The sequence below is a fragment of the Medicago sativa genome, chromosome 6, assembly GCF_051527215.1.
Source record: "Medicago sativa cultivar Bolivia chromosome 6, Bolivia_mono, whole genome shotgun sequence".
NCBI lineage: Eukaryota > Viridiplantae > Streptophyta > Magnoliopsida > Fabales > Fabaceae > Medicago > Medicago sativa.
In genome coordinates this window covers 72744728-72771408 of record NC_140754.1, presented here as the reverse complement: position 1 = coordinate 72771408, position 26681 = coordinate 72744728, and the positions used below count along the sequence as shown (strand labels likewise).

General features: G+C 35.5%; 1 long non-coding RNA gene across 1 annotated transcript; it reads right to left on the bottom strand.

Moving 5' to 3' along the window:
* Positions 1 to 5717: 5717 nt before the first annotated feature.
* LOC146916719 (uncharacterized) lies at positions 5718 to 8396 on the bottom strand. The gene is made up of 2 exons (XR_015015240.1): positions 8168 to 8396; positions 5718 to 8070 (listed from the first exon to the last, which is right to left on the bottom strand). It is a non-coding gene; the product is annotated as an uncharacterized LOC146916719 (long non-coding RNA).
* Between the last annotated feature and the right edge of the window lie 18285 nt (positions 8397 to 26681).

The following is a 26681-nucleotide window of genomic DNA, read 5'->3' as shown; positions in this document are numbered from 1 at the left end:
TAACTTTTTCTAAAGCATAATAAAAGCATCCTTTAAAATCCACACCATCCTGCTGCAAGTACGAACGAACACTTGTCATATCATCCATTCGGCTACTAGCTTGCTAATCCACCTGATACCTGAAACAAATAAGGATTGGGATGAGACATAATGTCTCAGTGAGTTCCACCTAGTCCTAGGCTATAGGCAACCATGGGGGAAAACCTACGGTCACCACGTGTCTACAATACAACCTGCCGGTTGATTATACGTGTGTGGGGATTTGCTTTCTTAGACGGCGGTGCTTGCTAGGGCCGTCTTAATATTCTTAACCCGTTAAAGGCTTCTCTTCCTATACGTGTCATGGCGGTCAAGGGGAAACTAAAACCGCACTGCCGAGATACGCTCTATGCATCAAGGCTCTCATAAACTTCTATCATGACACGATTCTAAACCGGACGATTAGGGAAAACCTAAGATCGTCACTGGCATTCTTTCTATTCTTGCTTCTACTTACTTAATATGTTGTTTCAACAACATATCTTCTCTTATCACATAAGTGATTCTTACTATCTTACTACTTCTTGACGAACTACGCCAAGTCTCTACTTGCTCTTGACGACCTACGTCAAGGCTCTATGACATAACATAAATATGTATGATAGATATGCTTAGTTAGCTTCATTAATTATGTTAGCGTGTAACAAAAAATTATCTTGAATTCATTTTATGGATTAGTCCCGAGTGGAGTAACCCCGGAAGATAATCCCTTACTACCGGTGAAGTGCTTAGCAAGAGCGCACCGGACTCCCTTAGTGAACGTGCGGGTCCCTTACGGCTTACCCCATTCCCCTTGGAGAACCTTTTGTACCCAACCTTGGAAGGAATACAAAAGACACGACACCTTAACTTAGTGAAATGCGGCTCCCTTGCGGCTTAACCATTCCCCTTGGGGAACCCCTTGAATCCAAATTGGATAACAAGAGACATGACACTCTTTCTTTCTTTCTTATAAGTCTTAGTCTTATGCATGAAAATTAACTTAAACATGCTAACTCTTTCACCTCGGATCCCTAGACGATCCCACTAGAGGTAACTATATGCTTGCTTATTACCTCGGACCCTTGAGTCGATCCGATTAGCGGTAATCTTATACATTCTTATTCTTAGTGGAGAGATTAACTAATCAATCCATAGCTTAAAGTGCGAACTAATCATTCATGAACATACGCGAAGAGATTACACTTCGCGTCTTAACATCCTAGGGATTCTTGCTATCATGCTAGTTCTCGACTACTATGTCGAGGCTCTAGTTATTCCCTTCCTTAGTTAATGCTTGCTACCCATTCAATTCACGTACTAGACTCTTGTAGGCCATGCTTAAATATACATTACGAATACTTGTTTAACTTTCAAGAAACATATTTAAAGTTCATGCCTTGGAGCCTTGTATTGAGGGGTTTAGTACTGGAAAAGATTGCTTGAAGAAACTGGACCAAACACGCTCAAAAGGAGCTGAAACGAGCAAACCGAGTGACGTGACCCTTAGCTCGCCATTGCGAGCTCCATCACTCGCCGTTGCGAGTTCACTTACTCGCCGTGGCGAGTATGGTGGCGAGCACTGTTTTCCCAGAGAGGGGTGCTTGGCTTGCCATGGCGAGCTGTTTACTCGCCGTGGCGAGTTAAGACAGTCCAGACCTGCATAATTGGGGTTTTTAACCCAAAAACCTCAATACTAACATCCAAAGGCATGGCAAGTTATTTATAATCATATAGAACCTGTAAAAATAACTCAGGACAAGTATTCATATGTATAATTATGCATGGCATAAAAAGGCAACATGTATATATATAAAAACCCTAGAAACTCATAGTTTTCTTACAAGCATAAATCACATAATCCCAAGGGTGGGAGCTATCTAAGGAACTCACCTTGCAAGTTCTTAAAGCAAATTCCAAGCTTCAAGTTCAAGCAAGCATCATCTTCCTTTTTATAACCAACCCTAGCTTTCTACATGCTTCCAAAGCTTCCAAAAGTCACCATCCTCACTTTAATTCTTTAACCCAACCTCTATTCATCTTCTTTGATTATGGAGGAACCACCCCTTGCACCACTTCATGCTCCAACTCCCATCTTACCAAAACCCTAACTTCTTATGATTAACTTAGTGAAGAGAAAGAAGAGCAATAACCATCCAAACCAAGCTTCCATGTCCAAGCAACCAAAACCTTAACTCCTTCATCATGAACCAAACCCTAATTTAATGGAGGGAAAGAGATGTTGAGAAATTAAACAAAATCTAAGCTTACCTAAGCTTATGAGACCATGGAGATACATGGTTTAGAAGCTTACCAAGAAAGATGGAGATTTAGGGAGGATTGGTGGAGGAGAAGAGAAAGACAACTCAACCCAAACTTCATATGATTATGGTATCTAAAAAGATCTTGTGATAAGGCCTTGCCATGGATGGAAGGAGTTGAAAAGGATAGAGGAAAAGAAAGAGAGGAGGAGGCGTGGAAGAAGAGAGATGGGAGAGCAATTCCCAATCCAAAACCTAGAGAGAGAAAAGAAAGAGGAGAATGAAGATATTTTGGCTCAAAACATATAAATATCCCTTTTTGCGAAATTACCAAAATACCCTTTTGTCTTAAACGTGTTAAATACGACTCTGATACTTTTCCGTAAAAGCTGACATGTCATGAAATATTTTCCATTAACTTATTTTCCTCTGGCACGATTGACTGGTGAAATACCGATACTGACAAGCGGGATGTTACATTCTACCCCCCTTAAAAAAATTTCGTCCTCGAAATTTAGAGATCGCTTAACATGCAACGAATTCGAACATAACATCTTGAAATAATCCATACATCATCAGAATCATTCTTCTCATAGTCTTAACTTAACTTAAAACATCATGGTCAAAACTTATACTTATTTAGACGATTCCACAAATCTCTTATCTTTTCGGAGTCTTAGGAAAAATATTCCGTTCTCACTTTACCCGAACTCATAGGTAACTCATATATCTTAACATGGAGAAGAAAAATTTAAATTTTACCATTCAACTTGTCGTCTATAAACCAATCTTTGGTTCTCATGTTCTTAAATTTTCCGACTTAATAGACTTGCATTTGAACATTCTTATCATAAACTTGTACGCCTCATAAAATCTTTTGAAGAACACGGTTGTCCGCTTCGTCAAACTTTACCTTTCATGATCTTCTACCTACTCTCAGGGGTCACATAATGTTAGATAATAATGATACTTGTTCTAGCTCTTTATTTTAAGAAACCTTATAAAGTTTGATATACGGATCCTTGGAATGAATATATGTATATCCTTTTTAAAAGAAACATTTTTAAACCACACCGATAACGGTACTGTCGAACCACAGGACGAGTTTCTTTATTTTGAAAAGGATTTAAATTTTGCCCAAACTCGTCACTAACAAGTTGATCCGGAAGTCCGCACGTCTTAAGTGAACTTACTCACTTACGGCGTGTGTCATCGGTTTCAAAAATGAAAATATCATATTGTTTAGAATAATTCATTTCCAAGTCCCTTAATACCCGTCTTAACTTTCAAAAGTTATAAAATCTTGGTTTAACATTGTCCTAGCAAGTATCGTTATCATTTAACCTTTATGGCATCGGAGAGTATGAATCTCATCTTGCTTAGCTCATAAATCATTTCTCTTTATCTTATCCATCACTGACGGTATGAGCCTTATTACTTAACATTTCGAGAACTTTTCGCTTGTCTCATATTACCTCTCACAAAACTTCTTTACTGTTAACAACTTAATCAATTTACTTCTGTTGCGCTACTCTGATTCCCACCGGTTGTCTTTAACCAATACTCAAAATCATAGAGACGAGTGAAACTTCTCATTCCTTCCTTACACTTTGTCCGCTTTTGGACTCCTCTAAATATCATTCATGTGACATCCAATGTCGCAACTTGCTTTCCATAACATGCTTATATTGCACATCGTGCATACCCTTCATGAGCATCCTACTTGCTTCTTCGTCTCTCTCATGCTATGCTTTGCTTAATCTTACTAATGCTAGCTCGTTAATTTTCTTCTTGTAAAAACTTCATAATTTTGCACACGGATCATTGGTGTTGATGTTTCTTTATTACATGTATAAAATATTGAATCTTGGGTCCCGGTTGTTATCATAAAGTTCATGGAACAGGTTGATAACACACAATGCCATCAAATCTTGTTCCAAATATTCAAATTATTTTACATATGTTGTAACCAACCGGTACTTACAAAATTCCATTTTAAAATTCATGGACACCAATTCCAATCATCCGTATGAGTATATCATTTTTAAAATTTTATAAATTTCACAAATATTAAAATTTGTCATGATATCATGCCTTAGTAAATTAATTAAGCAAATCATAGATTCGAGGGGTAACTGACACTCCACAAAACTTGAGAGCCTTGTGATCCAACAAAAGTCTTAACCACTTTACTCCCTACTTCCTATCTTCACATCCATAACGTTTGTTCCATATACCGGGTCCTCTAAGCGCTTGGTCTAAACTCCTTTAAACCTCTTGACGCATTAATCTCTAAAGTCACCTTAAACTGAATCGAGTCCGTTAATGGTTGTTCATGCTCTTTTTCCTTAAATAACCTTAGAAAGTAATGTGCATTCATTACTTAATGTTATAAAAGTGTTATTGTAAGAAGATGGTGAAGACAACTCTCCAATAGATATCGCGAACCCCAGAGACGAACTGACAGTTTTCGGAAAAACTAAAAATTTCGCCCTGGATTCGCCATCAGCGAAATCATCTAAGTAATTTCGCTATTGGTGAAAAATTTACTATTGGCGAGTTTCTTCACCTCATTTCGACAAAAATATATTTTGTACAAAATCTTATTCCTCAAGCAATCCAATGCACGTTACCCATTCTTAATATCATTAAAACATTCATATTATAAGCATAACAACATTAACATCATTCGATTCAATTCTCAGCATACAAGAAATTATTGCCTTAATACTGATATCATAAAATTATCCACATAAAATCTTAACTTAGTTTGCTGCGAACGGTTTGACTTGTTTCTCTATCGACTCGCTTAACATTCCAACATTAGAACCTTATCCTAACTGGGCATTCAAATCTTTGACTTCGTTCACCTACCTCCAACCCTGAAAACTTCCAAACTTCATCAATACATGCCAACTTCTTTTTATCTTGTAGCCTTGTACTTATATTCCATAACTATATATATATCCTTTCGATAACACAGTCCTACTCCAACAACGACTCTTACCGGAACTTCCGATCACTCTTAGACATTGTCAAATTCTTCACCTTCGATATTCAGAATAGCTTTAATAACTTCTCCAACGTTGTCGGATCAGTCCATCTTAACTTTACCTTGCATTCCCGAAGAATCAAACTTAAACGGGTTAACTCACCAGCCACCATTTGGCATAAAAAGACTCTTACTATTCTTACTCCGATTTTCTACCTTCTCCAATCATCTTCATCACATACTTCATTCCTCCTGGTCCTATTCAGCTCTCAGGCATCCGTTCTAACCGTCGAGTGTTAAATTGAGTTGATCAGGCTCAACTAACATCGACAATTAAAACATTTACCTGGAACCCAATAGTCCCACTTCCTTGTTGTAACTTAATGACCCAAGGCACGGTCTGAATCGACCTGCTCTGATACCAAATGTAACACCCATACTAGACGTATCTAGAAAGTCTAGCAAGTGCGTTAATTTAGTATTGGATACATTAAAAATTACAACAATAAAACTTCGAATGAATATAAAAGACAACAAGGGCGTTCGTACGATATTAATACAACTTAACTTTTTCTAAAGCATAATAAAAGCATCCTTTAAAATCCACACCATCCTGCTGCAAGTACGAACGAACACTTGTCATATCATCCATTCGGCTACTAGCTTGCTAATCCACCTGATACCTGAAACAAATAAGGATTGGGATGAGACATAATGTCTCAGTGAGTTCCACCTAGTCCTAGGCTATAGGCAACCATGGGGGAAAACCTACGGTCACCACGTGTCTACAATACAACCTGCCGGTTGATTATACGTGTGTGGGGATTTGCTTTCTTAGACGGCGGTGCTTGCTAGGGCCGTCTTAATATTCTTAACCCGTTAAAGGCTTCTCTTCCTATACGTGTCATGGCGGTCAAGGGGAAACTAAAACCGCACTGCCGAGATACGCTCTATGCATCAAGGCTCTCATAAACTTCTATCATGACACGATTCTAAACCGGACGATTAGGGAAAACCTAAGATCGTCACTGGCATTCTTTCTATTCTTGCTTCTACTTACTTAATATGTTGTTTCAACAACATATCTTCTCTTATCACATAAGTGATTCTTACTATCTTACTACTTCTTGACGAACTACGCCAAGTCTCTACTTGCTCTTGACGACCTACATCAAGGCTCTATGACATAACATAAATATGTATGATAGATATGCTTAGTTAGCTTCATTAATTATGTTAGCGTGTAACAAACAATTATCTTGAATTCATTTTATGGATTAGTCCCGAGTGGAGTAACCCCGGAAGATAATCCCTTACTACCGGTGAAGTGCTTAGCAAGAGCGCACCGGACTCCCTTAGTGAACGTGCGGGTCCCTTACGGCTTACCCCATTCCCCTTGGAGAACCTTTTGTACCCAACCTTGGAAGGAATACAAAAGACACGACACCTTAACTTAGTGAAATGCGGCTCCCTTGCGGCTTAACCATTCCCCTTGGGGAACCCCTTGAATCCAAATTGGATAACAAGAGACATGACACTCTTTCTTTCTTTCTTATAAGTCTTAGTCTTATGCATGAAAATTAACTTAAACATGCTAACTCTTTCACCTCGGATCCCTAGACGATCCCACTAGAGGTAACTATATGCTTGCTTATTACCTCGGACCCTTGAGTCGATCCGATTAGCGGTAATCTTATACATTCTTATTCTTAGTGGAGAGATTAACTAATCAATCCATAGCTTAAAGTGCGAACTAATCATTCATGAACATACGCGAAGAGATTACACTTCGCGTCTTAACATCCTAGGGATTCTTGCTATCATGCTAGTTCTCGACTACTATGTCGAGGCTCTAGTTATTCCCTTCCTTAGTTAATGCTTGCTACCCATTCAATTCACGTACTAGACTCTTGTAGGCCATGCTTAAATATACATTACGAATACTTGTTTAACTTTCAAGAAACATATTTAAAGTTCATGCCTTGGAGCCTTGTATTGAGGGGTTTAGTACTGGAAAAGATTGCTTGAAGAAACTGGACCGAACACGCTCAAAAGGAGCTGAAACGAGCAAACCGAGTGACGTGACCCTTAGCTCGCCATTGCGAGCTCCATCACTCGCCGTTGCGAGTTCACTTACTCGCCGTGGCGAGTATGGTGGCGAGCACTGTTTTCCCAGAGAGGGGTGCTTGGCTTGCCATGGCGAGCTGTTTACTCGCCGTGGCGAGTTAAGACAGTCCAGACCTGCATAATTGGGGTTTTTAACCCAAAAACCTCAATACTAACATCCAAAGGCATGGCAAGTTATTTATAATCATATAGAACCTGTAAAAATAACTCAGGACAAGTATTCATATGTATAATTATGCATGGCATAAAAAGGCAACATGTATATATATAAAAACCCTAGAAACTCATAGTTTTCTTACAAGCATAAATCACATAATCCCAAGGGTGGGAGCTATCTAAGGAACTCACCTTGCAAGTTCTTAAAGCAAATTCCAAGCTTCAAGTTCAAGCAAGCATCATCTTCCTTTTTATAACCAACCCTAGCTTTCTACATGCTTCCAAAGCTTCCAAAAGTCACCATCCTCACTTTAATTCTTTAACCCAACCTCTATTCATCTTCTTTGATCATGGAGGAACCACCCCTTGCACCACTTCATGCTCCAACTCCCATCTTACCAAAACCCTAACTTCTTATGATTAACTTAGTGAAGAGAAAGAAGAGCAATAACCATCCAAACCAAGCTTCCATGTCCAAGCAACCAAAACCTTAACTCCTTCATCATGAACCAAACCCTAATTTAATGGAGGGAAAGAGATGTTGAGAAATTAAACAAAATCTAAGCTTACCTAAGCTTATGAGACCATGGAGATACATGGTTTAGAAGCTTACCAAGAAAGATGGAGATTTAGGGAGGATTGGTGGAGGAGAAGAGAAAGACAACTCAACCCAAACTTCATATGATTATGGTATCTAAAAAGATCTTGTGATAAGGCCTTGCCATGGATGGAAGGAGTTGAAAAGGATAGAGGAAAAGAAAGAGAGGAGGAGGCGTGGAAGAAGAGAGATGGGAGAGCAATTCCCAATCCAAAACCTAGAGAGAGAAAAGAAAGAGGAGAATGAAGATATTTTGGCTCAAAACATATAAATATCCCTTTTTGCGAAATTACCAAAATACCCTTTGTCTTAAACGTGTTAAATACGACTCTGATACTTTTCCGTAAAAGCTGACATGTCATGAAATATTTTCCATTAACTTATTTTCCTCTGGCACGATTGACTGGTGAAATACCGATACTGACAAGCGGGATGTTACAATTAAGCTTACAAAAGATGTAGTGTGTAATTATTTATGCGAGTTGTCGTCGGCCCCAAGGAAGGCACAACTTGGCCGAATACTTACATACCTGTGATGGTAAATATGTGGTGATTATAACGTAATTATCCATGTGGATAATAGGACGCCCAAAGGTGACTATTATTTGACAGGACTTATCACCAATGTTTGATCATTACGTTGAGAGTACCGCTTGCAGTTAATTCTTAGCAATCCAAAGATTGTGTTTTAATGGTGCGCTTGGTATCTTGTTAAGGTCTTTTATTTACAAATAAAGAAGCACATTTCTTTAATATTTTGCTGACATGTGTGATGATGTTGTGTTAGTGTAAACTTATTTAAATATTTAAGAGTTTACATTCACATACATTATGATAAACATATGACAATTATAAGCATTTATTCTTTGTCAAAGTAAATTGTCATTGTTTGATTAATATTGTAAAATACTGCTAGCAATTGATATTATCGTTTAAAGACTTGATATTGATGATGCACTAGGTATTTTGGTGAGTACATTTTGCTACTCTTGTTCTCTTTAAACTAATATAGTTTATGTATCTACTATTTTGAGTTAAATTCTAATGTAGGATTTAAAGAATAACATTGATATTGTTCTTGGATCTAGACCTTAGATAAGGATGGTAAAACTCACATTCTCTCACAAATTCAGTACCCAATGTGAGAATCAAGTTTGACAAGTGAGTATACACCAAATTCTATAGGTCACATGTGATCGATCATAAAGCTAAGATATCATATATATTTGAGGTGTTATTTAAGAAGACATATTTTTGTCATATTTTCTTTGCTTAAACTAAAGTGCTTTCAAAGCAATATAGAGAAAGACAAATTCTCATTGGAGAGTGAGTATTTCATTAAGATTATTAGACAAAGAAAATATTAGGAGCACATTATGTAAATATTTAATCTTGCTGAGACACTATAATTTCGACTATCACATGATTTGTTCGAAAATTCAGTAATTTCGACTATCATATGACTTGTTCGAGAATTCAGTATATAGTATTCTCTTTGCACAATTAAGTTTATAACTGTTACAGTTAGAAATGATCATTTAAATGATCAATTCATAAAGTGTGCAAATAAGGAAAGGTTGAAGCAAGAGAAAATAAAATGGTGCTCATTCAGAAAAATACCTCAAAAGATAAGGGCAAATAAAGAAAGGTAGTCTTGACTGATTTATGTCCAATGATGTTGAAAGATATATCAATTTAGAATGGACATAGTCGATAAAGATTATTTTATTCATTTTTGAACTATTTTTAGATTGTCGTTACTAGCTTATTTTTGTATTTAAAAGACAATTTGGTGAATCATTATTTGAATTAATTTTTGTTTTAATTTCTCTTTGAAAAAATCATAATATTTTGAGTTTTATTTTCAAATGATGAATCAATGCGTCTTTTAAGTTCAATTATTAGAGTCAGTTTAGTTATGACTTGTGACATTCTATATTGTTTAAGGTTTTGAATACTATTAGTTTTCCGTCCCACAAATTAAGAAAATTTTGAGACATAAATTGTTAAGTTTTCTTGAGGATATTGAGTTTGGGGGAGAGATATGGTAATAAGAACAAAATTGAATGAGGACGAATTAGTTCTAAACTAATTCATATAGTTACTATTATTATTGTATATTTGGATCCTCATCAGGACATTACTGTTCTTCCTCTCCATCAAGTTAAGAAGTTAATTCATATAGATCAAACTCAACACCCTCAAAAACTAGGGATTCTAGTGTCATTGAGAATTGACTGAAACGATAAATTTTATTTAGTTTAATTGAAAGACTCTATTAGGACAGTCATGATACTGGTTTGCTTATTATAATTTTGGAGTTGCACAAGATGGATTTCAATTTAGTGTTTCTTAATGGTGACATTAATGATACAATATGGTGCAACTTTAGAAAACTTTTGTGTCAATAGATACAAAGTAGATGTTTTGCAAAGTCATGAAATCCACTTATGAGTTAAGAAATTTGTCTCTTTATTGTTACTACATATTCTCATAAAGCAATTATCTCATTTGGTTTTGAGATAATATTATGGAGAATTGTGGATTTAGCAAGTTCAGTGGGAGTAAGTTTATATTAATATGTCAATTTTATTTTATTTAGTCAACAATGATATATGTTTGTTATGTGAAACCAAAGAAATCTCAAACAAAAGTTAGTGATGAAAGATCTTGGGGACACCTCTTTTGTGTTAGGCATTTAGATACTTAGAGATTATTCTCAAAGTATCCTTCGGATATCACAAAAGGTTTATATCAATAAAGTTGAAAATAAATTGACATAATAAATTATAGGTGACAATCACTGAGAGAGACTTTCAGTCTCAAATATTGCCCATTAGAAAATTTATAAATTCTGAAAATTAAGTATTTTCCTACGCTTTGTCTATAGGATTTTTATGTATGATCTTATTTATAGGCATTTGGAAATATCATATATAATCAGATTGTTTGGCAGATACTTGAGCAATTCAAAGTTTGAATTGTTGAAAAGCAACCTTAAGGATTATTAAAGAGAACAAGAGAGCTTATGCTCACATCAGAGATGTGACAATTTGGAGATCATTTTTGTGTCAGACTCTGACTTTTGGATGTCAGTATATGACATACATCCTAACTCAGGAAATGACTGTAAGTATTTATGTCACTTGGTTGCATATCGTTAAAGGCATTGAAAGACCACTCAAGTTATATAGTGACATAATTCAGTCGTATAGTTATTTGATAACAAAGTTTATAAGGTTCATTACCTTATAGATTATTGTTGTTGAATGATAGAACAAGTAGAGACAAACTTTATGCTAGCTGATCCGCTATTCAAAGACATGACACATAAGGTCTTTCATATGGTTGTTGTCATTAAGGATGTCTTGGATTAGTGGGAGTCTCTTTTACTTTATGTTCTATACTTTTGTTTTGGTATTGATACAGACTTTATGTAATGATTTTCTGCAGAAATAAAGTTCACGAGGTTATATTTATTATAACCATTTCTGTATCATTTTGTGCAAATATTGAATTTGCAAACTTCAGTTTTGATCTCACTAAAGTTTTCAGTTGGATCAGTTGGAAATAGGCATGATTTAGAGATCACATTACATGAAATTTCCATGCCACTCATCCATATCGATCTATGTCATCAAGTGCATTGGTATGGTGGTCGTCGGGGTTCCGTTACGTTATATGTCAGTGACGACAGCCGCGGTGGTCCCATTATTAATGTATGAGGTGGACCAGATTGTAAGGTTGAAATCTAAAGATAAATAGCATTCGGATGCGCGCCTAAAGAATTCTGATATAATTATTAAGATATGTAGCCCAAGTGGGAGATTGTTGGAATATTTTATTATTTAATAATATTCCAATATCATTATGTGGGCAAATATCGTAATAATAATTATATTAGCTATTTATCAATTGTGAGCCTTAATTGATTAGTGATCAAATTAAGTAATAAGGCTATTAGATTTCTAATTAGATAATTAATTAAATATTTAATTAGTTGATATGGACTCAATGAGTGGATGTCCGGATGGCCCATTAACGGAATAATGGGAAACCCTAATGGTCATCCAATATAAAAGAGGCTATGGTCCCCAATATACCGTACACGGCGAACTCTCTCTTCTCCCCATCTGAAGAGAACTTGAGGCATAAAGGTACCGGTTGAGGAAGAACCAAATCAGCCGCCGCTAACCGTGTTGATGTTGATGTTTGTTTCAGATCACCTCCTCTCTTTATCGTTGTTGTCAAGAGGACTGTCATCAAACTTTATCCAGGTATTCCTAATACCTAATTCTTAATATCCTTGATAAATCAAACATGTTGTCGATCTGATCATATTCATGTTCAATTATTAATTTGCTTCCGCTATACTTTTATTTTGTATTGAACATGTTATGAATAAAGACCTAAATTTCCAACATTATCAAGTCACTCAAATCCATAATGAATTCTAAGAGAAAACAATAAAGAAAACTTTTTTATCCTTCCTCTAATAAGATCTCACTATCCAAGGTGTTTGTGAAGTGTTTCCCTTCCCAAGAACCTCTCACTAAAGACACTCAACCCTAAAATTTTCACATTTGGTTTACCAAGTTTCTCTCACTTAACGTTTGTCCAAAAAATTGAAGAATGAAGCAATATACAGAGTTCTGACCTAGACAAAATCTTGTCATTATTTGTTTGGATCGTGCCACGATTGGAGCCCGTACATAGTATTGTACTGAACCTAATCCTCAAAATAGCGCCACAATATTCTCCTTCATGCCACGATTTCTAAAACAGACCAACCTCCAAATATTGAACCAAAATTGTGTCAAGATTTTTCTCCAAAACATCAACATCAATTTTAACAACTATCTAGTTAGTAGATAGTAGATACATAATTTTGTTTGATGTTAGAGATGTTGCAATGATATTTTTTAGATGAAACTATATATGTTTTTTATGAATTCAATTATAATATTTCAATTAATAGTTATCACTTCCCCCAATATTAATATTTTAAACAAGTTCGTTACTGATCTTTATCTAATCTTTATACTATTAAACAGAATAGACAAAAAAATATTGATTTCACCACAAAAAAAATAGGGACTTAATTGATTATTTTAATTTTGATTTGTTGACTTCCCAAGGAACCATGAATAATAATTAATCCGCGGTCCATTTAATAATCAATAAACCAAAATAAAATTACTAATAAACCCTTTAATCAATCAATTTCGTGAACAACACCGTGTATACAAGGATCCTCGATGTGGGACTAACCAAACTATTTTATATGTCTTGTTCTTCATCCCTGCTCATGTTTTTAGCTGGTTTTTATGGCTTGGTGCTTAGAATTTGTGTGAGATATTCTTTAAAACTTTGAACTTTCAATTTTGGATTAATATGGGCTTGGCTGCATAGAATAATTGACATTTAGAACAAAATGTCTGAGATGAAATTGAACATCAAGTCTTACTAAATTAATATAGATGCTGATGTTACTTCTACCTATACAAATAATGAGCCTGTCAAAGAGATTTAGACCCCATGGTAATATGTATTAAGAAAAAAACCTAATAGTATCCCCAAGATTCAACACTCACAAGATTCTGATATAAAATCCTAATAGTGAACAATCACAAGATTCTGATTTAAAAGCCAAGATGATCATAAAACCGACATATCCCGCAAAAAAGTACAGGATCAACTTGACAACTTGAAAAGGTAAAACTTATTATGGAGAAATTTATTCATTATCACTTAATATAGCATCTTTTATAAAATAGTATTTAAAAAAATTTTTTTTTTTTGTGGTGGCCGAGGTTTGAACCCCGGGCCTTTGCATATATTATGATATGCATTGTCCTTACCAACTGAGCTAAGCTCACGAGGACATTTAAAAAATTAGTTTCTGAAACTTTTTGAAACACTCAATTTCGACAAAATATTCTAAAAACTAATATCTGAAATGCATTCGAAATATTAAGTTCACTCATGACAAATGAAATTTAAAAAGTAGTGAGAAACTTGTGACATGTAAAATGACATTGGAGAAGACTCACATGTGTTCTTCAATGTCCTGGCCTATTCTTGCTGATGATACCAAAACAATGAAAAGCAGCTCATCACAATAGAACAAATCTTACTACTTGAAGCATCCAATGAAACATTTGAGACCAATTACACATAATGCTCCATTGTTCAGACCAATTACACAGTTTTGTCTCTATTCAGATTGTAGCAATCGATAAAAAAACCACGTTTCGATTTTTGGAATCTGATGAGAACGAAACAACGCAGGAGTAAATAATGAGTCAAGATTAAGAAATTCGGCTAGGGCGACTTAATTTGGCCTTGGGAAACTATTTCACCAACACAAAAAAATACTTAAAAAATATATGGAAGGTAAACAATTAAGAAGAAGTATAAATGGAATAATAAAGGAGGGAAATAAGCATAAGTATACATGAAAAATATTGAAAATCAGGTAAAAAAAGAGTTCTATTAATGTTCTTGAACCGATAGCTACAAGATCAGTTATCTAGCCGATTCAACAATAGCAAAAAGAAGAATAAATGTTTAAGCCTTTTCCATGACGGAGAAAACGCACTCAAAGGTTTGCGCTCGGAAAGTGATGCATCTAGATGAGGTGATGGCATTGTAGAGGGTCGTCAAAAAGGGGAAACGCCTTTGTTGAAGGAATTGTTTCGGAAAGATCCCTCAAAGCTTGGGTCTTTTTAAGCTATAATTACATATAATGATCCAATAATAGCTTATCACACTACTTTAAACCTTTTTAATTCTTGGACTTGATTTTTATATGTATTCTTGGTATCAGCTAATTTCAACATATCTATATCTTCCTCTAAGTAATGCTACAGAGTATATTGGTTCGGTCGCAGAATATTAAATAATAACTAAAAGGTTAAGGTATCTAATTTTTTTAAAAAATAATTAGAAGTTGAATACACCACTAAAAAGGCAAAAATTTAATTACAACAAAAATAATCTGAAGCAGTAGGAAGGATATAGTTAAATGCAATTTTTAATATTTAATTTAACAAATTATGGGCTAAAATCTTCAATTCTTTTAGAGAATATCTTTGAAGTACTATATTTCTGTCAAAACAAAAATTAGATACTCAATTATTTCGGTACATTAATTTATGAATAAACAAGGGGATTAAAAATTAATAAATTAATTTATTAGAAATTTTTTTAATCCCACATGAGTATACAGATATTAATAGACCAAAAATTATTACTAATTAACTGTTTATTCAGTTACTTGGACAACACAATGTGAATTTTTGGGTCCAAATTGTTATACTTGACAACATGTATACAGGGTATTTTTTATAGATATGTCTTCCTCTCGGTTTTTAAAGCCTCATCGATGTGAGACTACTGAAACCAAACTCCTGATCGAATGCCAGCTGAGAATGTGTATAGGCTATTCTTTAAAACTTTGAAGTTTGAACCATTCAATCAATCCAATCCCATGGCTTCCCCCTGGACAATTTACCAAATCTTCCAAACAGCCAATGGTAAAGGACTCCAATGTTCTAAATTAATCCAATTCTTGGAAGAAATCAAAGTCTTTTAACGACAATTCAGATAATATAGATTGTGATAAAGAAATGGTCAATGAGAAAAAAATTGAGAATTAAAAGTCTAATGTTAAGCAAGAGAATAATGATGATGATGCTTTTTTAGATGCACATGAAACATATAATAGCATAATCATCTAATATAATCCGCAACCATCAAAACAAAAACAAACAATACACAAGGTTACAAACTCAGAAGCAGCAACCGCGGGGTGGGGGATATCAATGGTTTATGTATTGGAAAGGATAGTGTGCCAATTTTTTTTGAAACTTTGCAAATGAATGTCTAATAAGTCTGCATTAGCAAAATATATTAGAGATAAATTAATTAAGTTTCTTGTCTTGTTTAAAGTCTAATGATATTGCTTTTGATTATACTTATCATGTAGTTTATGGCATTGGATTCACTTGTGTCTTTGATGTTTCTTTCTTTCAAATCTGTTGTTTATCTCTTTCTTCTTTAAATACACAGTTGACAAATTACAAAGACACCAATCCCTACATGAGAGCCCCACCACCATTCAAATAGATCAGCAATTGAAGGCACCAGGACCCTGCTAGATCTTCACATTCTCCCAACATGAGTTCTAACAGTCCGGTTCACTAGAGACAAATTTATCTATAAACTAAGGAATAAATTTGTCACTAATACCAATTACGTAAGAACAAATATGTAACTAGAACTAGGATACTTTCTTACATAATTGTATGACTAGTAATTAGTTCTAGCATTGTATTGTACTGTACAATAGTTCTTTCTTATTAGATCTTAATTGTAATTTGGATTACTAATTTCAAATAAATTCATAAAGGGTTCTTCCTTTCATCCTACGGAGCAGCAACCACATGCTATGTCGCATCGCATCCACATGTTAAAGGGTTGAGTGATCGGAGTAGGTCATTTTGAATCGAATTAGGTAAACAATATTTGTGTGTTGTTTTCTTTCTCTTCTTTCTTATCTTTGTTGCTTTGAATATGCTTATGGTATTACTTCACACTTAGATCAGGTCCTAGACTATTTTGGTTCAAACCTTGCTCTAAGCTCTAATACTATAATCATTTGTATAAAAAAATCTTAGTGGTTAAAATAGAATCATTTATATAAGTTGTTAATCCAAACAAGGCTTAATTATATCTTGGTTAAGGCCGTCTATGTTTATGCAAATTGGTACGTAGAAATGAATATTTGAAAAATAAATAAAATTGGTAAAATTTTAATTAACGATATTTTTTTGGTCAAGATCTATTATATAAACATTTCATTAAAAAACCCATGTATTTTTTTAATTAAAAAAAAGGTAAAAAAAAAAATGTGGTTGTGTCACTAACATTGTTTTTTATTTAATTTTTGAGTAAATGATCACTTTGGTGTCTGACTTTGTACCTCGTTGTCACAAAGGACCCTGACTCAAAATTAAATACAAAGTAGTCCATGAATGTGCACTTCTGTCATCAGTTTAGTCCCTGACATTAAAAACTTCTTTTAACTGATGAGGTGGCGTGCATGAGTTGTAACAAAGACTAAAGTAAAAGTAGAAAATGGTCACTTTGGTCCTTGAACAGAAAATCAATATCTTAAAATTGAATCTCAAATCCCTAAATCCCCAATTAAAACCCCGAATCCCTAAATCCTTAAATTTCAAATCCCTGAATCTTATAAAAATGAATCAGACATTTGTTGTATAAAAGATGTAAAGGTTAAGAATGTATAGCACAATAAGGAAAAAGTTGGTAAATCAAGCACTCTTATAGTCCTAAAATCACACAATCATACTTATTTACATGTATCTTTTGATATTACACAAAAATGGTTAGAAATCTCTTAATCACACAATCAAAATTATTTACATGAATCTTTTGATAATGCAACATGCTACCAAATATAAGTTAGGCAGCATGGTTCCACCGTTGCATTAGTTAAAGTAAGCTTATGACAAAAAATTCTGCATTTATAAGAGAAAATTTACTATTTAGATTTATTCAATGAATGATGTATATAATTCCTAATATAAACTAGATACATCATTTATTGAATGAATCGAAAAAATTTACTTCTCTTATATCAAAGAGACCAGAGTAGTATAAGTGGTAGCAATATTTGATAAAGTAATAGAAATATTATAGGAATCATTGATTTGTATCATAGCCAAGTTAGGAAGTAAGCCAAGTGTAGTTACATGTCAATGTTTTCTATGCCAGACTACCATGCTTTTCAGAACCTTAGCATAATCAAATTGAGATTAAGTGACTTTAGGACGGATAAGTCATCGAGACTTTAGAGCTAATATATTTAACTTCTTTTAAAAAATTTAAGTACTATATATATAATCTAATTTATAAACCAAAACTCAAATTCAACACAATTAGCTAACAAATTTAATTTTTAGCTCAATTTCAGTTTATTTGGTTAACAAATCAAATTCAAATAATTAATTATCGAATATAGTCTCTATTAATAGAGGATTTAGACATATATATGATTCAAAGGATCCATGGTTTTGTAGAGAAAATTTAATTTTACAATTAACTATTGTTTTTTTGATCAAATGATCTTAGGGGTTGAAGCTCACATATTTTAAATAGGAAAAAGTGAGATGTCCAAGGTTCATACCTCAATCCCTACCTATATTATACATTATTTCTATATACAAATTTAAAACTCTAATTATTTCGGTTCATTAACTTATAAAAAAACTAGCATACAAAAATTAATTAATAACAAGAATTTTTCGTATGCAAGGTCCTTCGTAAAGAAATGCACAAAAATATTTTACTAATGAAACATGGATAGCACAATGTGAATTATTGGATCCGAGCAGTAACTAAAGCATCATATATACAAGGGTATTTTATAGGTAAATTTTGGTCTTGTTGTTTGAAGTTGAACACAGTCGATGTGGGACAGTAAAAATATCCCATGCAGGATTCGGCAGAAACGTGTTTTGCTTGCCTCACTGAGTGAACCCAAATTACAAGACAAGTCTGTGTCTCCTCCTTTCTCGTTCTTCATTTGAACGATCAATTCAGATTCAAATTCAATTGATTGATTGTAAATGGCTTCGAAGCTAGCAACATGTTTTGTGTGCTGGAATCTGAGCAGAGGTAATAATGGATTGAAGGTTTATGTGAGTTTGAGACAAATGATAGGAATCATTGCTTTGAATCTGAGCCAAGTTAGCAACTTTTATAGCTAAGTATGAAAGTTTTTAAGTCACATGTAGATGTTTTCTTCGTCAACTTAGCCAACTATGAAAGAACTTGCTTTTCATGGGAAACCATTCCAATCATAGAGCCAAAAATTATAATTAATGATAAATCAGTTAAGTGGACATCACAATGTGAATATTGGTTCCGAATTGTTATACTTCGACAACATGTATACAAGGGTATTTTATAGGTAAGTATTCCTCGTGGTTCTTTATATGTCTGTTCTGGTTTTATATGTCTTGGTGCTGATAATTTGTATATGCTGTTCTTCAAGACTTTGGACTTGTTATTTAGAACAAGATTTCTGCGAGGAAATTAAACTTCAAGTGCAAGTAAATGATCCTAATGTTGATGTTACCACTAAGAGAATGTCAAAGAGAATACTTCTCATTCTCCCAAAGGAATTAAAGACCCCAACCCCACCACCGATCGCATCAGTACTAACCAAAGTCGGATACATTGTCGCCATTAATCAAAGAAGATGATATTAGAGAAACGACATAGTCTTTCAAGTTAGAAAAAAGAAATGACATTAGATCAAGTAATATGGTTCAAGTCTTCAACTTTGTAACTTGAACAAATAGAGAGACGGTGGCATACGAGGAAGAGGAAGCAGCGACACAAATAGAAGAAACATAAATTGTCTATGTTTTGTTTCAATATTTTGTGTTTTACATGTCAATTTTCAGCAGGTCATTGGAAAGACAAGTGTGCCTGTTATTAAATCTGTGGAAAAGAGGGTTTATCCTTTGTTTTGTATTGCCTTGAACAATAATATAGATACAGAATTTACAGTATTCTCTTGTATTAACTTTGTTCTCAATGAAAAGTAGGTTGTAAACAGACTTGTAATTTCATTGGAATTGCTATTCTTGAGTAATATCTTTGATCTTTCTTTCAATACTCTTGTTTATCACAATTTGTTTGATGCATTTGTGCTTGGAAAGTTTCATATGTTTATCTTCTTTTATCATTCATGTTTGTAATTATTCTTTAGGTCCTATATTAAGCGACCTGCGTGTCTCTTAATCATGTGGAACTATATTCGCCCGGAGGCAAACAAAGTAGCAGATACATTTGTTACATTTATCTTTCTTTAAATGACAATTGTATTGTTTCTAAACTTAGTTCAAGACTTCCTGCAAGTGCCTTTAACTCAATTCTGGGAGCTTTTGCAGCAAAGAATAAACTTGCATTGTTTAGTGTGGCATCTACAATATAGCATTAATAATAATACCTCACTTGAAATGCTGATTTTTTTATTTTTCTTTTTAGGGCTAAAACTACACCCATTCTTTGCTATGCAACTATGTAAAAATCTATTTATAAGGTTATTTTATATGTAATGAGCTTTTGTCATTCAAATTATTTATCAGATTGAGTTGTTGTTGGAACACTAGTTAAAGTCTAGTGAGAAAATTGGAAAGAAAGAAAAACACTATGAGAAACTAGTGTGTGGGTATGTGACTTAAAAATGTCCCACATTGGAGAGTCACCCCAACTAGTAAGTGTTTATATAAGGGTGGGGTGACCTCCAAGGGTGTGCCCTTGGGGTACCCATTTTTGTGAACGGGTGAACGCTTACAAAATATATATATCACGCGCGACGCCGCCGTCCGGCCCGGCCGGGCTTGGGTCGTGGGTCGGAAAATTGATATATTTTTTTGTCACTTGAAAATGTTAAATTAATTAATTAATTTTTCATTATACAAAAGCGTTACACGTAACAAATTGATGTGTTACATTCCGACCCGATCCAAGAAACTTCCGGATAAGGATTAAGCAAACTTAATCCCCAAGTCACGCGTAAAACGCGTTTGCTTAAGGATTAAGCAAACTTAATCCCCAAGTAATTCTCACGAACTCTGCCTATAAAAGGAGAGCTCGCCCCACTCATTCTTCACACCAAAATCTCACAGTTGATGCTTCCTGTGCGATTTTCTCTCTTCTCCCTTCGATTTTAAATCGTTCTTCTTCTTCTACTCCTTTCTGTCCCATCGGTTTCGAATAGAGCGGTTACGTACCGTATCAAGTGGCTTCGATCAAACGATTGAACCATACTTTGAGGTGTAATTCTCGAGCGACTATATACTGTGCAGTATATACTCGTAACAGTGATCTGGGCTGTTTTATCCTGGAGACGGCGTGGTTGTTAGTCTACCTTGCACAAACTAGGGTAGTGCCGTAAAACGTCTTAAAGAAAGCGACCTGGTCGTGACTCACCCAATAATTTCGTTCGGTATAATTTTTTAAAACGAAAAACAACAATTTTAAGACGTTTCGGAAACCATGAATACCAACAACGAAATTACTGTATCTGGAACAGCTGTCGATTTCAACAAACCGTTTAAGTTTCACGGTAGTAACTTCAAGCGTTGGCAAACAAAGATGATGTTTTTTCTAACTACGAAAAAGGTTGCCCACGTCTTGAAGGATAACATACCTGTGATACCATCGATGTCGGTTCCTATGGAAACGACTAGTAACGGTAAGACAGCAGTGGCTACAGATGCTTCTATATCTGCAGCAAATGCTGAGTTGGAAAGGCTTACTGCCGAACATGCTGAAAAGGTGAAACAGGCTGAAAAGGATAGACTCCTCTGGCAGGAAGAGGATTACCTGTGCAAGAATTACATATTGAACTGTCTTGCGGATCATCTATATGATCTGCATCTGATTCATAAGACAGCTAAGGATGTTTGGGATGCTCTTCAGAATAAATATAACACTGAAGAGGCTGGCTCAAAGAAATTTGCTGTGAGCCGGTACCTAAACTATAAGATGAACGACGAGAAATCTGTCGAAGAACAATCTCAGGAGCTTCAGAATATAGCTCATGAGATTTTTGTTGAAGGAATTCAATTACCTGAGCAGTTTCAGATTGCTGTGATAATTGATAAACTGCCCCCTGCTTGGAAGGACTTTAAGAATGCCCTTAGGCATAAGACTAAGGAGTTTTCTCTTGAAAGTCTGATTACTCGACTTCGTATTGAAGAAGAGGCAAGAAAACAAGAACTAAATGAAGAGGTGTTTGCTGTCTCGAACAGCAACACTAAAAAGAAATCTGTGGGTGCTGTTCTGAAGCCTGCTGGCAAACAATTTAAGAATCAGAACCGTCCTGCAAATAAGAATTCCAATCGGAATAAGAATGGGAACCCACAAAAGGTCCCAAGAGCTCAACCATCAAAGAATGACCCTGCTCAACCGTTTAATTGCTACAATTGCGGACAACCAGGTCATATGGCACGAAAGTGTAGAAACCCATCCACTCGACCGGCTCAAGCTCAGGCTCACTTGACAACAAATGAGGAGCAGCCGTATACTGCAATGATAACTGAAATCAACATGGTGGGTGGATCTGATGGTTGGTGGATAGACACTGGTGCATCTCACCATGTCTGTTATGAACGTGCTATGTTTAAGACATACACTGCTGCTGAAGATCAGAAGGTGCTGTTGGGAGACTCTCACACCACTGAAGTTGCTGGAACCGGAGATGTGGAGCTGAAATTCACCTCCGGGAAGACTCTCATATTGAAGGATGTGCTGCACACTCCTAGAATTAGGAAGAATTTAGTTTCTGGCTTTTTACTGAATAAGGCTGGTTTTGAACAAATCATAGCATGTGATATGTACTCTATTACTAAGGATATGGTTTTTGTTGGGAAAGGGTATGCTACTGATGGTATGTTTAAGTTGAATCTTATGAATAAAATTTCTCCTTCTGCTTATATGTTGTGTGATTTTAATATTTGGCATGCACGACTCTGTCACGTTAATAAACGAATAATTTCTAATATGAGCAATCTTGGTTTAATTCCTAAGTTATCTTTGAATGAATTTGAAAAATGTCAGTTTTGTAGTCAAGCAAAAATAACAAAAGGATCTCATAAATCTGTAATAAGAGAAACCGAACCATTTGAATTAGTACATTCTGATATATGCGAACTTGATGGTAACTTGACTAGAAACGGGCAAAGATACTTTATAACTTTTATCGATGATTGCTCTGATTACACTTATGTGTATTTAATGAAAAACAAAAGTGATGCGCTTGATATGTTTAAAAATTTTGTCAAAGAAATTGAAACTCAATTCAATAAAAGAATCAAGCGCTATCGTAGTGACAGAGGCACTGAATATTTATCACACACATCCAATGAGTATTATAAAGAGCACGGAATCATTCATGAAACAAGTGCACCTTACTCTCCTGAGATGAACGGTAAAGCGGAAAGAAAAAATAGAACCTTTACCGAATTAGTAGTTGCCATCATGCTTAATTCTGGTGCAGCGCCTCATTGGTGGGGGGAAATTTTATTAACTGTTAGCTACGTGCTAAATAGAGTACCTAAAACTAAGAACAAAATTTCTCCTTATGAAATTTTGAAGAAAAGACAACCTAATTTGTCTTACATTCGAACATGGGGCTGTTTAGCCTATGTAAGGATTCCTAATCCCAAGAGAGTCAAACTTGCAAGTAGAGCCTATGAATGTGTATTCATTGGGTATGCCTTGAACAGTAAAGCATATAGGTTTTATGACCTAAAGGCTAAGGTGATCATAGAATCAAATGACGCCGATTTCTATGAAACGAAATTTCCCTTTCTATCAAGAGATAGTGGGGGTAATAGTGGGGGCGCAAACATGAACACTACACCTGATCACAATCCAGTAATCAGAAATAGTGTTGAAAACATCATAACTGATGTTACAGAACTTCGAAGAAGTAAGAGAGCAAGAACTGCTAAAGAGTATGGACCTGAATATGTGGTCAATACATTAGAAGAGGATCCATCAAATCTCAAAGAAGCTTTGTCTTCCTTGGATGCAGACTTATGGCAAGAAGCCATAAATGATGAAATGGATTCTCTACAGTCTAACGATACTTGGCACTTGACTGAACTGCCTCCAGGCTGCAAACCAATAGGTTGTAAATGGATTTTGAAAAAGAAACTGAAACCTGATGGAACTGTTGACAAATACAAGGCACGCCTTGTAGCCAAAGGTTTCAGACAAAGAGAAAATATAGATTTTTTTGATACCTACTCACCAGTTACTCGAATCACATCCATAAGGGTACTAATTTCCTTGGCTGCTGTTTATAACTTGATAGTACACCAAATGGATGTGAAAACTGCTTTTTTGAATGGTGAGTTGGAAGAAGAAATCTATATGGAACAACCTAAAGGTTTTGTAGTCCATGGACAGGAAAGCAAAGTATGTAAGTTAGACAAATCTCTGTATGGTCTAAAACAAGCCCCTAAGCAATGGCATGAAAAGTTTGACAACTTAATGATTTCGAATGAGTTCAAAGTGAATGAAAGTGACAAATGTATCTACTACAAGTATGATAAAAACATTTGCACTATCATATGTCTATATGTAGACGACCTACTCATATTTGGGTCAAACATTCCTGCCATAAATTCTGTGAAATCACTGTTGAGTAACAACTTTGATATGAAGGACCTAGGAGAAGCTGATGTAATTCTTGGCATCAAGATTACTAGATCAGATAAAGGAATTTCCTTGGATCAGTCTCATTATGTTGAGAAGATATTAAGGAAATACAACTACATTGATTGTAAACCTGCAAGCACACCCAATGACCCAAGTGTAAAACTTTTTAAGAACACTGGAGATGGTGTTAGACAAACTGAATATGCGAGCATCATTGGCAGTCTCAGATATGCCACTGATTGTACTAGACCCGACATTGCCTATGTCGTGGGACTCTTATGCAGATTTACAAGTAGGCCAAGCAAGGCGCATTGGCATGCTATTGAGAGAGTCATGAGATACCTGAAAGGGACTATGACATTAGGACTGCATTATCAAAAATATCCTGCTGTACTTGAAGGGTACAGTGATGCAGATTGGAACACCTTGTCGGATGATTCCAAAGCGACCAGCGGCTATATATTTAGCATAGCTGGAGGAGCTGTTTCTTGGAAGTCTAAGAAGCAGACCATTCTGGCTCAGTCCACAATGGAATCTGAGATGATAGCACTAGCTACTACTAGTGAAGAAGCAAGTTGGCTAAGATCCTTGCTAGCTGAAATCCCTTTATGGGAGAAACCGTTACCAGCTGTGTTAATTCATTGTGATAGTACCGCGGCTATTGCAAAGATTAAGAATCGTTATTACAATGGTAAGAGACGACAGATAAGACAAAAACACAGCACGATTAGAGAGTGTATCTCTAATGGAGCGGTTAGAGTTAATTTTGTACGTACGAATGAAAACTTAGCTGATCCTTTGACGAAAGGACTTAATAGAGAGAAAGTCCGAGAAACATCCAGTAGGATGGGACTAATGTCTATAGCCCACTAAATGATGGTAACCCGACCTATATGACTGGAGATCCCAAGATTTAGGTTCAATGGGTAAAAACAAGTCATGAAGTGGTAGAACATGCTATGAGAGAAAGAATATAGAAAGCATGATCCTGCAGCGAAAGAAGGATGAGGTAATAGTAACTCTTAATGAGATCTATACTCTATGTTGAGTAGGGTACACAGCTACAGGAGTACCCTTGATAGACTCACCTATACGAATGTGGAACTTAGGCCGGTCCTATGGAATTTTGAGGCAGAATTCCTAGAGCATTCGTTAAAACCGGGATACACATGCAGGGCCTTAAAACGCACGGGCTTTTAGAATACAACTATGAAAAGGTTTGTGTGTGGATTCTATGTCTGAGATAGAGTTCAATGCTGTAAGCAACTCTTGTTAAATCAGAATACCTTCCACTATGCAAAGGTTCAAGTTGTTGGCGACACCTTTGTATATTAGCAAATCTTATGGAAACGTTTTACGTTATTTCTCGAAACCATTTTGAAGTCAAGTGGGGGATTGTTGGAACACTAGTTAAAGTCTAGTGAGAAAATTGGAAAGAAAGAAAAACACTATGAGAAACTAGTGTGTGGGTATGTGACTTAAAAATGTCCCACATTGGAGAGTCACCCCAACTAGTAAGTGTTTATATAAGGGTGGGGTGACCTCCAAGGGTGTGCCCTTGGGGTACCCATTTTTGTGAACGGGTGAACGCTTACAAAATATATATATCACGCGCGACGACGCCGCCGTCCGTCCGACCGGCCGGGCCGGGCTTGGGCTTGGGTCGTGGGTCAGAAAATTGATATATTTTTTTGTCACTTGAAAATGTTAAATTAATTAATTAATTTTTCATTATACGAAAGCGTTACACGTAACAAATTGATGTGTTACATTCCGACCCGATCCAAGAAACTTCCGGATATTTCCAATTAAGAAAACGCGTTTGCTTTGCTTAAGGATTAAGCAAACTTAATCCCCAAGTCACGCGTAAAACGCGTTTGCTTAAGGATTAAGCAAACTTAATCCCCAAGTAATTCTCACGAACTCTGCCTATAAAAGGAGAGCTCGCCCCACTCATTCTTCACACCAAAATCTCACAGTTGATGCTTCCTGTGCGATTTTCTCTCTTCTCCCTTCGATTTTAAATCGTTCTTCTTCTTCTACTCCTTTCTGTCCCATCGGTGCGGTTACGTACCGTATCGAGTGGCTTCGATCAAACGATTGAACCATACTTTGAGGTGTAATTCTCGAGCGACTATATACTGTGCAGTATATACTCGTAACAGTGATCTGGGCTGTTTTATCCTGGAGACGGCGTGGTTGTTAGTCTACCTTGCACAAACTAGGGTAGTGCCGCGAAACGTCTTAAAGAAAGCGA